Source organism: Rhynchophorus ferrugineus, unplaced genomic scaffold, assembly GCF_030347505.1.
Source record: "Rhynchophorus ferrugineus isolate W39M unplaced genomic scaffold, kcgeb_rfMv2 rfM3, whole genome shotgun sequence".
In the NCBI taxonomy this organism is placed as follows: Eukaryota; Metazoa; Arthropoda; class Insecta; order Coleoptera; family Curculionidae; genus Rhynchophorus; species Rhynchophorus ferrugineus.
In genome coordinates this window covers 41,517,691-41,532,453 of record NW_027472582.1, presented here as the reverse complement: position 1 = coordinate 41,532,453, position 14,763 = coordinate 41,517,691, and positions in this window count along the sequence as shown.

Here is a 14,763-nt window from a genome sequence, read left to right as displayed (position 1 = left end):
TCGCTAATTCATAAGACCATTTTACAATTCTGGCACAAGTTAGAAGCAGAGCCAATATTGTTAGATGCCGATAGTCCATATCTCGGAAACTATAAGAGATAATGCAATTTGGCAATCGGCAACGTAATTAGCATGCCGAATATTACTTAGAATGTGAATTGGAGCGAAATCGCTAACTCATAAGACCATTTAACAATTCTGGCCCAAGTTAGAAGCAGAGCCAATATTGTTAGATGTCGATAGTCCATATCTCGGAAACTATAAGAGATAATGCAATTTGGCAATCGGCAGCGTAACTAGCATGCCGAATATTACTTGGAATGTGAATTGGAACGAAATCGCTAATTCATAAGACCATTTTACAATTCTGGCCCAAGTTAGAAGCAGAGCCAATATTGTCAGATGTCGATAGTCCATATCTCGGAAACTATAAGAGATAATGCAATTTGGCAATCGGCAACGTAATTAGCATGCCGAATATTACTTGGAATGTGAATTGGAACGAAATCGCTAATTCGTAAGACCATTTTACAATTTTGACCCCAGTTAGAAACAGACTCTAAGGTGTAGAATTTCGATTGTCCATATCTCGGAAACTATAAGAGATAATGCAATTTGGCAATCGGCAACGTAATTAGCATGCCGAATATTAGTTGGAATGTGAATTGGAACGAAATCGTTAATTCGTAAGACCATTTTACAATTCTGGCCCAAGTTAGAAGCAGAGCCAATTTTGTTAGATGTCGATAGTCCATATCTCGGAAACTATTAGAGATAATGCAATTTGGCAATCGGCAGCGTAATTAGCATGCCGAATATTACTTGGAATGTGAATTGGAACGAAATCGCTAATTCGTAAGACCATTTTACAATTTTGACCCCAGTTAGAAACAGACTCTAAGGTGTAAAATTTCGATTGTCCATATCTCGGAAACTATAAGAGATAATGCAATTTGGCAATCGGCAACGTAATTAGGATGCCAAATATTACTTAGAATGTGAATTGGAGCGAAATCGCTAATTCATAAGACCATTTTACAATTCTGGCCCAAGTTAGAAGCAGAGCCAATATTTTCAGAGGTCGATAGTCCATATCTCGGAAACTATAAGAGATAATGCAATTTGGCAATCGGCAACGTAATTAGCATGTCGAGTATTACTTGGAATGTGAATTGGAACGAAATCGTTAATTCGTAAGACCATTTTACAATTTTGACCCCAGTTAGAAACAGACTCTAAGGTGTAAAATTTCGATTGTCCATATCTCGGAAACTATAAGAGATAATGCAATTTGGCAATCGGCAGCGTAATTAGTATGCCGAATATTACTTGGAATGTGAATTGGAGCGAAATCGCTAATTCATAAGACCATTTTACAATTCTGGCCCAAGTTAGAAGCAGAGCCAATATTGTTAGATGTCGATAGTCCATATCTCGGAAACTATAAGAGATAATGCAATTTGGCAATCGGCAGCGTAATTAGCATGCCGAATATTACTTGGAATGTGAATTGGAACGAAATCGCTAATTCGTAAGACCATTTTACAATTTTGACCCCAGTTAGAAACAGACTCTAAGGTGTAAAATTTCGATTGTCCATATCTCGGAAACTATAAGAGATAATGCAATTTGGCAATCGGCAACGTAATTAGCATGCCGAATATTACTTAGAATGTGAATTGGAGCGAAATCGCTAACTCATAAGACCATTTTACAATTCTGGCCCAAGTTAGAAGCAGAGCCAATATTGTTAGATGTCGATAGTCCATATCTCGGAAACTATAAGAGATAATGCAATTTGGCAATCGGCAGCATAATTAGCATGCCGAATATTACTTGGAATGTGAATTGGAGCGAAATCGCTAATTCATAAGACCATTTTACAATTCTGGCCCAAGTTAGAAGCAGAGCCAATATTGTTAGATGCCGATAGTCCATATCTCGGAAACTATAAGAGATAATGCAATTTGGCAATCGGCAGCGTAATTAGCATGCCGAATATTACTTGGAATGTGAATTGGAACGAAATCGCTAATTCGTAAGACCATTTTACAATTTTGACCCCAGTTAGAAACAGACTCTAAGGTGTAAAATTTCGATAGTCCATATCTCGGAAACTATAAGAGATAATGCAATTTTGCAATCGGCAACGTAATTAGCATGCCGAATATTACTTGGAATGTGAATTGCAGCGAAATCGCTAATTCATAAGACCATTTTACAATTCTGGCCCAAGTTAGAAGCAGAGCCAATATTGTCATATGTCGATAGTCCATATCTCGGAAACTATAAGAGATAATGCAATTTGGCAATCGGCAACGTAATTAGCATTCCGAATGTTACTTGGAATGTGAATTGGAACGAAATCGCTAATTCGTAAGACCATTTTACAATTCTGGCCCAAGTTAGAAGCAGAGCCTATATTGTTAGATGTCGATAGTCCATATCTCGGAAACTATAAGAGATAATGCAATTTGGCAACCGGCAGCGTAAATAGCATGCCGAATATTACTTGGAATGTGAATTGGAACGAAATCGCTAATTCGTAAGACCATTTTACAATTTTGACCCCAGTTAGAAACAGACTCTAAGGTGTAAAATTTCGATTGTCCATATCTCGGAATCTATAAGAGATAATGCAATTTGGCAATCGGCAGCGTAATTAGCATGCCGAATATTACTTGGAATGTGAATTGGAACGAAATCGCTAATTCATAAGGCCATTTTACAATTCTGGCCCAAGTTAGAAGCAGAGCCAATATTGTCAGATGTCGATAGTCCATATCTCGGAAACTATAAGAGATAATGCAATTTGGCAATCGGCAGCGTAATTAGCATGCCGAATATTACTTGGAATGTGAATTGGAGCGAAATCGCTAATTCATAAGACCATTTTACAATTCTGGCCCAAGTTAGAAGCAGAGCCAATATTGTTAGATGTCGATAGTCCATATCTCGGAAACTATAAGAGATAATGCAATTTGGCAATCGGCAGCGTAATTAGCATGCCGAATATTACTTGGAATGTGAATTGGAACGAAATCGCTAATTCGTAAGACCATTTTACAATTTTGACCCCAGTTAGAAACAGACTCTAAGGTGTAAAATTTCGATTGTCCATATCTCGGAAACTATAAGAGATAATGCAATTTGGCAATCGGCAACGTAATTAGCATGCCGAATATTACTTAGAATGTGAATTGGAGCGAAATCGCTAACTCATAAGACCATTTTACAATTCTGGCCCAAGTTAGAAGCAGAGCCAATATTGTTAGATGTCGATAGTCCATATCTCGGAAACTATAAGAGATAATGCAATTTGGCAATCGGCAGCATAATTAGCATGCCGAATATTACTTGGAATGTGAATTGGAGCGAAATCGCTAATTCATAAGACCATTTTACAATTCTGGCCCAAGTTAGAAGCAGAGCCAATATTGTTAGATGCCGATAGTCCATATCTCGGAAACTATAAGAGATAATGCAATTTGGCCATCGGCAGCGTAATTAGCATGCCGAATATTACTTGGAATGTGAATTGGAACGAAATCGCTAATTCGTAAGACCATTTTACAATTTTGACCCCAGTTAGAAACAGACTCTAAGGTGTAAAATTTCGATAGTCCATATCTCGGAAACTATAAGAGATAATGCAATTTGGCAATCGGCAACGTAATTAGCATGCCGAATATTACTTAGAATGTGAATTGGAGCGAAATCGCTAACTCATAAGACCATTTTACAATTCTGGCCCAAGTTAGAAGCAGAGCCAATATTGTTAGATGTCGATAGTCCATATCTCGGAAACTATAAGATATAATGCAATTTTGCAATCATCAACGTAATTAGCATGCCGAATATTACTTGGAATGTGAATTGCAGCGAAATCGCTAATTCATAAGACCATTTTACAATTCTGGCCCAAGTTAGAAGCAGAGCCAATATTGTCATATGTCGATAGTCCATATCTCGGAAACTATAAGAGATAATGCAATTTGGCAATCGGCAACGTAATTAGCATTCCGAATGTTACTTGGAATGTGAATTGGAACGAAATCGCTAATTCGTAAGACCATTTTACAATTCTGGCCCAAGTTAGAAGCAGAGCCTATATTGTTAGATGTCGATAGTCCATATCTCGGAAACTATAAGAGATAATGCAATTTGGCAACCGGCAGCGTAAATAGCATGCCGAATATTACTTGGAATGTGAATTGGAACGAAATCGCTAATTCGTAAGACCATTTTACAATTTTGACCCCAGTTAGAAACAGACTCTAAGGTGTAAAATTTCGATTGTCCATATCTCGGAATCTATAAGAGATAATGCAATTTGGCAATCGGCAGCGTAATTAGCATGCCGAATATTACTTGGAATGTGAATTGGAACGAAATCGCTAATTCATAAGACCATTTTACAATTCTGGCCCAAGTTAGAAGCAGAGCCAATATTGTCAGATGTCGATAGTCCATATCTCGGAAACTATAAGAGATAATGCAATTTGGCAATCGGCAGCGTAAATAGCATGCCGAATATTACTTGGAATGTGAATTGGACCGAAATCGCTAATTCGTAAGACCATTTTACAATTTTGACCCCAGTTAGAAACAGACTCTAAGGTGTAAAATTTCGATTGTCCATATCTCGGAAACTATAAGAGATAATGCAATTTGGCAATCGGCAACGTAATTAGGATGCCGAATATAACTTAGAATGTGAATTGGAGCGAAATCGCTAATTTATAAGACAACACAACACAAGACATTTTACAATTCTGGCCCAAGTTAGAAGCAGAGCCAATATTTTCAGATGTCGATAGTCCATATCTCGGAAACTATAAGAGATAATGCAATTTGGCAATCCGCAACGTAATTAGCATGCCGAGTATTACTTGGAATGTGAATTGGAGCGAAATCGCTAAATCATAAGACCATTTTACAATTCTGGCCCAAGTTAGAAGCAGAACCAATATTGTTAGATGTCGATAGTCCATATCTCGGAAACTATAAGAGATAATGCAATTTGGCAATCGGCAGCGTAATTAGCATGCCGAATATTACTTGGAATATGAATTGGAACGAAATCGCTAATTCGTAAGACCATTTTACAATTTTGACCCAAGTTAGAAGCAGAGCCAATATTGTCAGATGTCGATAGTCCATATCTCGGAAACTATAAGAGATAATGAAATTTGGCAATCGGCAACGTAATTAGCATTCCGAATATTACTTGGAATGTGAATTGGAACGAAATCGTTAATTCGTAAGACCATTTTACAATACTGGCCCAAGTTAGAAGCAGAGCCTATATTGTTAGATGTCGATAGTCCATATCTCGGAAACTATAAGAGATAATGCAATTTGGCAATCGGCAGCGTAAATTGCATGCCGAATATTACTTGGAATGTGAATTGGAACGAAATCGCTAATTCGTAAGACCATTTTACAATTTTGACCCCAGTTAGAAACAGACTCTAAGGTGTAAAATTTCGATTGTCCATATCTCGGAAACTATAAGAGATAATGCAATTTGGCAATCGGCAGCGTAATTAGCATGAAGAATACTACTTGGAATGTGAACTGGAGCGAAATCGCTAATTCATAAGACCATTTTACAATTCTGGCCCTAGTTAGAAGCAGAGCCAATATTGTTAGATGTCGATTGTCCATATCTCGGAAACTATAAGAGATAATGCAATTTGGCAATCGGCAACGTAATTAGCATGCCGAATATTACTTAGAATGTGAATTGGAGCGAAATCGCTAACTCATAAGACCATTTTACAATTCTGGCCCAAGTTAGAAGCAGAGCCAATATTGTTAGATGTCGATAGTCCATATCTCGGAAACTATAAGAGATAATGCAATTTGGCAATCGGCAGCATAATTAGCATGCCGAATATTACTTGGAATGTGAATTGGAGCGAAATCGCTAATTCATAAGACCATTTTACAATTCTGGCACAAGTTAGAAGCAGAGCCAATATTGTTAGATGCCGATAGTCCATATCTCGGAAACTATAAGAGATAATGCAATTTGGCAATCGGCAACGTAATTAGCATGCCGAATATTACTTAGAATGTGAATTGGAGCGAAATCGCTAACTCATAAGACCATTTTACAATTCTGGCCCAAGTTAGAAGCAGAGCCAATATTGTTAGATGTCGATAGTCCATATCTCGGAAACTATAAGAGATAATGCAATTTTGCAATCGGCAACGTAGTTAGCATGCCGAATATTACTTGGAATGTGAATTGCAGCGAAATCGCTAATTCATAAGACCATTTTACAATTCTGGCCCAAGTTAGAAGCAGAGCCAATATTGTCATATGTCGATAGTCCATATCTCGGAAACTATAAGAGATAATGCAATTTGGCAATCGGCAACGTAATTAGCATTCCGAATATTACTTGGAATGTGAATTGGAACGAAATCGCTAATTCGTAAGACCATTTTACAATTCTGGCCCAAGTTAGAAGCAGAGCCTATATTGTTAGATGTCGATAGTCCATATCTCGGAAACTATAAGAGATAATGCAATTTGGCAACCGGCAGCGTAAATAGCATGCCGAATATTACTTGGAATGTGAATTGGAACGAAATCGCTAATTCGTAAGACCATTTTACAATTTTGACCCCAGTTAGAAACAGACCCTAAGGTGTAAAATTTCGATTGTCCATATCTCGGAATCTATAAGAGATAATGCAATTTGGCAATCGGCAGCGTAATTAGCATGCCGAATATTACTTGGAATGTGAATTGGAACGAAATCGCTAATTCATAAGACCATTTTACAATTCTGGGCCAAGTTAGAAGCAGAGCCAATATTGTCAGATGTCGATAGTCCATATCTCGGAAACTATAAGAGATAATGCAATTTGGCAATCGGCAGCGTAAATAGCATGCCGAATATTACTTGGAATGTGAATTGGACCGAAATCGCTAATTCGTAAGACCATTCTACAATTTTGACCCCAGTTAGAAACAGACTCTAAGGTGTAAAATTTCGATTGTCCATATCTCGGAAACTATAAGAGATAATGCAATTTGGCAATCGGCAACGTAATTAGGATTCCGAATATAACTTAGAATGTGAATTGGAGCGAAATCGCTAATTCATAAGACAACACAACACAAGACATTTTACAATTCTGGCCCAAGTTAGAAGCAGAGCCAATATTTTCAGATGTCGATAGTCCATATCTCGGAAACTATAAGAGATAATGCAATTTGGCAATCCGCAACGTAATTAGCATGCCGAGTATTACTTGGAATGTGAATTGGAACGAAATCGCTAATTCGTAAGACCATTTTACAATTTTGACCCCAGTTAGAAACAGACTCTAAGGTGTAAAATTTCGATTGTCCATATCTCGGAAACTATAAGAGATAATGCAATTTAGCAATCGGCAACGTAACTAGCATGCCGAATATTACTTAGAATGTGAATTGGAGCGAAATCGCTAACTCATAAGACCATTTTACAATTCTGGCCCAAGTTAGAAGCAGAACCAATATTGTTAGATGTCGATAGTCCATATCTCGGAAACTATAAGAGATAATGCAATTTGGCAATCGGCAGCGTAATTAGCATGCCGAATATTACTTGGAATATGAATTGGAACGAAATCGCTAATTCGTAAGACCATTTTACAATTTTGACCCCAGTTAGAAACAGACTCTAAGGTGTAAAATTTCGATAGTCCATATCTCGGAAACTATAAGAGATAATGCAATTTGGCAATCGGCAACGTAATTAGCATGAAGAATATTACTTGGAATGTGAACTGGAGCGAAATCGCTAATTCATAAGACCATTTTACAATTCTGGCCCTAGTTAGAAGCAGAGCCAATATTGTTAGATGTCGATAGTCCATATCTCGGAAACTATAAGAGATAATGCAATTTGGCAATCGGCAGCGTAATTAGCATGCCGAATATTACTTGGAATGTGAATTGGAACGAAATCGCTAATTCGTAAGACCATTTTACAATTTTGACCCCAGTTAGAAACAGACTCTAAGGTGTAAAATTTCGATTGTCCATATCTCGGAAACTATAAGAGATAATGCAATTTGGCAATCGGCAACGTAATTAGCATGCCGAATATTACTTAGAATGTGAATTGGAGCGAAATCGCTAACTCATAAGACCATTTTACAATTCTGGCCCAAGTTAGAAGCAGAGCCAATATTGTTAGATGTCGATAGTCCATATCTCGGAAACTATAAGAGATAATGCAATTTGGCAATCGGCAGCATAATTAGCATGCCGAATATTACTTATAATGTGAATTGGAGCGAAATCGCTAATTCATAAGACCATTTTACAATTCTGGCCCAAGTTAGAAGCAGAGCCAATATTGTTAGATGCCGATAGTCCATATCTCGGAAACTATAAGAGATAATGCAATTTGGCAATCGGCAGCGTAATTAGCATGCCGAATATTACTTGGAATGTGAATTGGAACGAAATCGCTAATTCGTAAGACCATTTTACAATTTTGACCCCAGTTAGAAACAGACTCTAAGGTGTAAAATTTCGATTGTCCATATCTCGGAAACTATAAGAGATAATGCAATTTGGCAATCGGCAACGTAATTAGCATGCCGAATATTACTTGGAATGTGAATTGGAACGAAATCGCTAATTCGTAAGACCATTTTACAATTTTGACCCAAGTTAGAAGCAGAGCCAATATTGTCAGATGTCGATAGTCCATATCTCGGAAACTATAAGAGATAATGCAATTTGGCAATCGGCAACGTAATTAGCATTCCGAATATTACTTGGAATGTGAATTGGAACGAAATCGCTAATTCGTAAGACCATTTTACAATTCTGGCCCAAGTTAGAAGCAGAGCCTATATTGTTAGATGTCGATAGTCCATATCTCGGAAACTATAAGAGATAATGCAATTTGGCAATCGGCAGCGTAAATAGCATGCCGAATATTACTTGGAATGTGAATTGGAACGAAATCGCTAATTCGTAAGACCATTTTACAATTTTGACCCCAGTTAGAAACAGACTCTAAGGTGTAAAATTTCGATTGTCCATATCTCGGAAACTATAAGAGATAATGCAATTTGGCAATCGGCAGCGTAATTAGCATGAAGAATTTTACTTGGAATGTGAACTGGAGCGAAATCGCTAATTCATAAGACCATTTTACAATTCTGGCCCTAATTAGAAGCAGAGCCAATATTGTTAGATGTCGATTGTCCATATCTCGGAAACTATAAGAGATAATGCAATTTGGCAATCGGCAGCATAATTAGCATGCCGAATATTACTTGGAATGTGAATTGGAGCGAAATCGCTAACTCATAAGACCATTTTACAATTCTGGCCCAAGTTAAAAGCAGAGCCAATATTGTTAGATGTCGATAGTCCATATCTCGGAAACTATAAGAGATAATGCAATTTGGCAATGGGCAGCATAATTAGCATGCCGAATATTACTTGGAATGTGAATTGGAGCGAAATCGCTAATTCATAAGACCATTTTACAATTCTGGCACAAGTTAGAAGCAGAGCCAATATTGTTAGATGCCGATAGTCCATATCTCGGAAACTATAAGAGATAATGCAATTTGGCAATCGGCAACGTAATTAGCATGCCGAATATTACTTAGAAAGTGAATTGGAGCGAAATCGCTAACTCATAAGACCATTTTACAATTCTGGCCCAAGTTAGAAGCAGAGCCAATATTGTTAGATGTCGATAGTCCATATCTCGGAAACTATAAGAGATAATGCAATTTGGCAATCGGCAGCGTAATTAGCATGCCGAATATTACTTGGAATGTGAATTGGAACGAAATCGCTAATTCATAAGACCATTTTACAATTCTGGCCCAAGTTAGAAGCAGAGCCAATATTGTCAGATGTCGATAGTCCATATCTCGGAAACTATAAGAGATAATGCAATTTGGCAATCGGCAACGTAATTAGCATGCCGAATATTACTTGGAATGTGAATTGGAACGAAATCGCTAATTCGTAAGAGCATTTTACAATTTTGACCCCAGTTAGAAACAGACTCTAAGGTGTAGAATTTCGATTGTCCATATCTCGGAAACTATAAGAGATAATGCAATTTGGCAATCGGCAACGTAATTAGCATGCCGAATATTAGTTGGAATGTGAATTGGAACGAAATCGTTAATTCGTAAGACCATTTTACAATTCTGGCCCAAGTTAGAAGCAGAGCCAATTTTGTTAGATGTCGATAGTCCATATCTCGGAAACTATTAGAGATAATGCAATTTGGCAATCGGCAGCGTAATTAGCATGCCGAATATTACTTGGAATGTGAATTGGAACGAAATCGCTAATTCGTAAGACCATTTTACAATTTTGACCCCAGTTAGAAACAGACTCTAAGGTGTAAAATTTCGATTGTCCATATCTCGGAAACTATAAGAGATAATGCAATTTGGCAATCGGCAACGTAATTAGGATGCCGAATATTATTTAGAATGTGAATTGGAGCGAAATCGCTAATTCATAAGACCATTTTACAATTCTGGCCCAAGTTAGAAGCAGAGCCAATATTTTCAGAGGTCGATAGTCCATATCTCGGAAACTATAAGAGATAATGCAATTTGGCAATCGGCAACGTAATTAGCATGTCGAGTATTACTTGGAATGTGAATTGGAACGAAATCGTTAATTCGTAAGACCATTTTACAATTTTGACCCCAGTTAGAAACAGACTCTAAGGTGTAAAATTTCGATTGTCCATATCTCGGAAACTATAAGAGATAATGCAATTTGGCAATCGGCAGCGTAATTAGCATGCCGATTATTACTTAGAATGTGAATTGGAGCGAAATCGCTAACTCATAAGACCATTTTACAATTCTGGCCCAAGTTAGAAGCAGAGCCAATATTGTTAGATGTCGATAGTCCATATCTCGGAAACTATAAGAGATAATGCAATTTGGCAATCGGCAGCGTAATTAGCATGCCGAATATTACTTGGAATGTGAATTGGAGCGAAATCGCTAATTCATAAGACCATTTTACAATTCTGGCCCAAGTTAGAAGCAGAGCCAATATTGTTAGATGTCGATAATCCATATCTCGGAAACTATAAGAGATAATGCAATTTGGCAATCGGCAGCGTAATTAGCATGCCGAATATTACTTGGAATGTGAATTGGAACGAAATCGCTAATTCGTAAGACCATTTTACAATTTTGACCCCAGTTAGAAACAGACTCTAAGGTGTAAAATTTCGATTGTCCATATCTCGGAAACTATAAGAGATAATGCAATTTGGCAATCGGCAACGTAATTAGCATGCCTAATATTACTTAGAATGTGAATTGGAGCGAAATCGCTAACTCATAAGACCATTTTACAATTCTGGCCCAAGTTAGAAGCAGAGCCAATATTGTTAGATGTCGATAGTCCATATCTCGGAAACTATAAGAGATAATGCAATTTGGCAATCGGCAGCATAATTAGCATGCCGAATATTACTTGGAATGTGAATTGGAGCGAAATCGCTAATTCATAAGACCATTTTACAATTCTGGCCCAAGTTAGAAGCAGAGCCAATATTGTTAGATGCCGATAGTCCATATCTCGGAAACTATAAGAGATAATGCAATTTGGCAATCGGCAGCGTAATTAGCATGCCGAATATTACTTGGAATGTGAATTGGAACGAAATCGCTAATTCGTAAGACCATTTTACAATTTTGACCCCAGTTAGAAACAGACTCTAAGGTGTAAAATTTCGATAGTCCATATCTCGGAAACTATAAGAGATAATGCAATTTGGCAATCGGCAACGTAATTAGCATGCCGAATATTACTTAGAATGTGAATTGGAGCGAAATCGCTAACTCATAAGACCATTTTACAATTCTGGCCCAAGTTAGAAGCAGAGCCAATATTGTTAGATGTCGATAGTCCATATCTCGGAAACTATAAGAGATAATGCAATTTTGCAATCGGCAACGTAATTAGCATGCCGAATATTACTTGGAATGTGAATTGCAGCGAAATCGCTAATTCATAAGACCATTTTACAATTCTGGCCCAAGTTAGAAGCAGAGCCAATATTGTCATATGTCGATAGTCCATATCTCGGAAACTATAAGAGATAATGCAATTTGGCAATCGGCAACGTAATTAGCATTCCGAATGTTACTTGGAATGTGAATTGGAACGAAATCGCTAATTCGTAAGACCATTTTACAATTCTGGCCCAAGTTAGAAGCAGAGCCTATATTGTTAGATGTCGATAGTCCATATCTCGGAAACTATAAGAGATAATGCAATTTGGCAACCGGCAGCGTAAATAGCATGCCGAATATTACTTGGAATGTGAATTGGAACGAAATCGCTAATTCGTAAGACCATTTTACAATTTTGACCCCAGTTAGAAACAGACTCTAAGGTGTAAAATTTCGATAGTCCATATCTCGGAAACTATAAGAGATAATGCAATTTGGCAATCGGCAACGTAATTAGCATGAAGAATATTACTTGGAATGTGAACTGGAGCGAAATCGCTAATTCATAAGACCATTTTACAATTCTGGCCCTAGTTAGAAGCAGAGCCAATATTGTTAGATGTCGATAGTCCATATCTCGGAAACTATAAGAGATAATGCAATTTGGCAATCGGCAGCGTAATTAGCATGCCGAATATTACTTGGAATGTGAATTGGAACGAAATCGCTAATTCGTAAGACCATTTTACAATTTTGACCCCAGTTAGAAACAGACTCTAAGGTGTAAAATTTCGATTGTCCATATCTCGGAAACTATAAGAGATAATGCAATTTGGCAATCGGCAACGTAATTAGCATGCCGAATATTACTTAGAATGTGAATTGGAGCGAAATCGCTAACTCATAAGACCATTTTACAATTCTGGCCCAAGTTAGAAGCAGAGCCAATATTGTTAGATGTCGATAGTCCATATCTCGGAAACTATAAGAGTTAATGCAATTTGGCAATCGGCAGCATAATTAGCATGCCGAATATTACTTATAATGTGAATTGGAGCGAAATCGCTAATTCATAAGACCATTTTACAATTCTGGCCCAAGTTAGAAGCAGAGCCAATATTGTTAGATGCCGATAGTCCATATCTCGGAAACTATAAGAGATAATGCAATTTGGCAATCGGCAGCGTAATTAGCATGCCGAATATTACTTGGAATGTGAATTGGAACGAAATCGCTAATTCGTAAGACCATTTTACAATTTTGACCCCAGTTAGAAACAGACTCTAAGGTGTAAAATTTCGATTGTCCATATCTCGGAAACTATAAGAGATAATGCAATTTGGCAATCGGCAACGTAATTAGCATGCCGAATATTACTTGGAATGTGAATTGGAACGAAATCGCTAATTCGTAAGACCATTTTACAATTTTGACCCAAGTTAGAAGCAGAGCCAATATTGTCAGATGTCGATAGTCCATATCTCGGAAACTATAAGAGATAATGCAATTTGGCAATCGGCAACGTAATTAGCATTCCGAATATTACTTGGAATGTGAATTGGAACGAAATCGCTAATTCGTAAGACCATTTTACAATTCTGGCCCAAGTTAGAAGCAGAGCCTATATTGTTAGATGTCGATAGTCCATATCTCGGAAACTATAAGAGATAATGCAATTTGGCAATCGGCAGCGTAAATAGCATGCCGAATATTACTTGGAATGTGAATTGGAACGAAATCGCTAATTCGTAAGACCATTTTACAATTTTGACCCCAGTTAGAAACAGACTCTAAGGTGTAAAATTTCGATTGTCCATATCTCGGAAACTATAAGAGATAATGCAATTTGGCAATCGGCAGCGTAATTAGCATGAAGAATTTTACTTGGAATGTGAACTGGAGCGAAATCGCTAATTCATAAGACCATTTTACAATTCTGGCCCTAGTTAGAAGCAGAGCCAATATTGTTAGATGTCGATTGTCCATATCTCGGAAACTATAAGAGATAATGCAATTTGGCAATCGGCAACGTAATTAGCATGCCGAATATTACTTAGAATGTGAATTGGAGCGAAATCGCTAACTCATAAGACCATTTTACAATTCTGGCCCAAGTTAAAAGCAGAGCCAATATTGTTAGATGTCGATAGTCCATATCTCGGAAACTATAAGAGATAATGCAATTTGGCAATGGGCAGCATAATTAGCATGCCGAATATTACTTGGAATGTGAATTGGAGCGAAATCGCTAATTCATAAGACCATTTTACAATTCTGGCACAAGTTAGAAGCAGAGCCAATATTGTTAGATGCCGATAGTCCATATCTCGGAAACTATAAGAGATAATGCAATTTGGCAATCGGCAGCGTAATTAGCATGAAGAATTTTACTTGGAATGTGAACTGGAGCGAAATCGCTAATTCATAAGACCATTTTACAATTCTGGCCCTAATTAGAAGCAGAGCCAATATTGTTAGATGTCGATTGTCCATATCTCGGAAACTATAAGAGATAATGCAATTTGGCAATCGGCAGCATAATTAGCATGCCGAATATTACTTGGAATGTGAATTGGAGCGAAATCGCTAACTCATAAGACCATTTTACAATTCTGGCCCAAGTTAAAAGCAGAGCCAATATTGTTAGATGTCGATAGTCCATATCTCGGAAACTATAAGAGATAATGCAATTTGGCAATGGGCAGCATAATTAGCATGCCGAATATTACTTGGAATGTGAATTGGAGCGAAATCGCTAATTCATAAGACCATTTTACAATTCTG